This window comes from Berghia stephanieae, chromosome 8 (assembly GCF_034508935.2).
Source record: "Berghia stephanieae isolate SIO BIC M18660-M18661 chromosome 8, UCSD_Bste_1.3, whole genome shotgun sequence".
Taxonomy (NCBI): Eukaryota; Metazoa; Mollusca; class Gastropoda; order Nudibranchia; family Aeolidiidae; genus Berghia; species Berghia stephanieae.
In genome coordinates this window covers 15,009,023-15,011,289 of record NC_088367.1, presented here as the reverse complement: position 1 = coordinate 15,011,289, position 2,267 = coordinate 15,009,023, and the positions used below count along the sequence as shown (strand labels likewise).

Below are 2,267 nucleotides of genomic sequence, written 5' to 3'. Positions count from 1 at the left end.
CATACTACTAGGACGTCTTCCAAAGCTGTTGTTAGTGAGCAGAGTGAAATAAAATGTTTGGAATTAATTGGAGGAAAGTGATTTTTTATTTTTTTTATTTTAGTGGTTGGCATTTAAACAGGTGGTGTGTGTCTTGTTTAATTATAGCGTAAGGCAGAACCTGAGTGCAGTGCCAACAATCAAATGTATAACTTTTGTTTACATCATGATGGCTTATTAACAAGTAAATCTCCCCAGTGTGAAGACAAAAATGAATCATACAGCTAAAATAAGAGTCCATTACTCCAAGAATCAATAACGTAACTAAATTTATAAAAACATTTCTTGAGCAGAATGAATATCACGAACATAGTGTATGTAACTCTTCCTCGCCTCCATCACCAGACTGTTTAAAAAATGACACTATGCAAGAATCACATGAACTATTAAATTGTCATTCATTTAATTAAAACGTAATTTCATTCCCCTTGTAAATCGCAGAATCTTCATCCAACATACTGAAGAATTGAAAAGTTCTTCCTCTTTTGCGTTCTATCACATTGCTTTAGTTTTTGTGTTTTTTTTTTAAAAAGAGGACGAAGCTTGGTCAGTTTTAAAGGAATGCTGCTAATACTAGTAAAAGAACAATTTAAAATATCCATCATAGACTAAGTGACTATGCCATAAAGAAATAACAATTAATTCTTAAATATCCTTGAGACTTCATCTCACGACACTTTTAATATCAAGAAAAAACATTTTTTTTTCAACTCTGCATTCTTTACTTAATTTTCACAAATCACTCCATATAGGAAAGACACTTTTTTTTTACATTATCTTCAGGCTTTATTCCATAATATCAGAATATCAGTGATATCATATAATATTTTTTTTCAAAATTGCACTGTACTTTATTTTTCAAATAAATAAGGGATAAATATTTTGCGAAATGTTTCGTTTTAATATTTCCCCACATAAAGGCTGATTACTTGATTTTGAACCTATAATTAATGGTTTCTTTCCGCTTTGAATTAGATGGGTCTGAGTCAACAATAATATATTATAAGTATTTCTTGTTCATTGATCCAAATGGGAAAATGACATCTCTCCAAAAACCCTAGTAAATGCTAGTCTATTTATGTGCCAATGTTAAAGCGTTTCTGTACTCTGAGCATTTAGAGTCGATGATAACCATTCATTCCAATCAAACTTATTAACTCCATTGATAATCCTTACAAAATTTTCATTCCCACTGGAATTCTCCTTCTACTCATCCTCCTCCTCCTCGTTCTTCATATAAACCGATTGACTCAGTCAGACTAAGCACTAGAGTCGATGTTGCATATATTTAAAAAATTGTTGTTGCAGGAAAGTCTATGGTGCATCTTTAAAGGTCTCTATATTACTCAACAGCTTTATATCGATATCTACATTCAATTCGGTACTCATATGACAAAACAGACAGAAAACCAATGGCTTCTTAAGATTCTTTCTTTTTCTATTGAAATAATAAATCCTACAGCACATTCCATTTTCCCCTGATTTCAATTGTTCTTCTACTTCTATTATTAAATTTCAATTGTTCTTCTACTTCTATTATCAAATTTCAATTGTTCCTCTACTTCTATTATCAATTTCAATTGTTCTTCTACTTCTTTTATCAAATTTCAATTGTTCTTTTACTTCTATTATCAATTTCAATTGTTCTTCTACCTCTATTATCAATCTGCAATCATCCTGTAGTGCATTGTATTGTTGTTTTGGTATTTTCTTAGTTTTGAAAACCTTCATGGAGGCCAAGAAGCAGGGCTGTTGTTTTGGTGTTTTCAAGCTAGGAGAGGCTGATCAACAGTGGCTGAGTGTTGAGAACTGAATCCGAATCAGAAGCATTGTCATGGACAGCCACGATGCTATAATCTGTCGAGTATGGTAAATCATTTTCCATTCAACTGGAGAATTGTTGAACCTTACAACAAGGCCAAAACCCAGAAATAAACGTTGTAGATTACTTTATATTTTTGGCCGTTTAAATATTTGAGAAGAATCAAAGTTTTTCGTGATCCAATCCAAATGTAACCATGTGAAGCAAGTGCTGATCGGTTGGTTAATTTTTCTCTTCTTCCTGTAAAATTGGTAAAGGAAGAAAGATCACGAAGATTCTCTTTGCTTCTGAGAAGAATACAATCTTACCAGCCCAGCACTTGATTGATTAATCTATGGACACCTGATAGATCAATAAACTCCATGAATATTATTGATTAGTCCAATGTACAGCAAGTGCCCCAGTG

General features: G+C 32.3%; 1 protein-coding gene across 2 annotated transcripts in view; it reads right to left on the bottom strand.

Annotated features, from left to right (window-relative positions):
- Positions 1-865: 865 nt before the first annotated feature.
- The window catches only part of LOC144978221 (protein cycle-like), a 111,776-nt gene continuing 110,374 nt past the window's right edge, over positions 866-2,267 (bottom strand). For both annotated transcript variants that reach the window (XM_078924014.1, XM_078924013.1), the window contains one exon: positions 866-2,267. This exon is cut by the window's right edge and continues 334 nt beyond it. The gene's annotated coding sequence lies outside the window, so the exon portion shown is untranslated.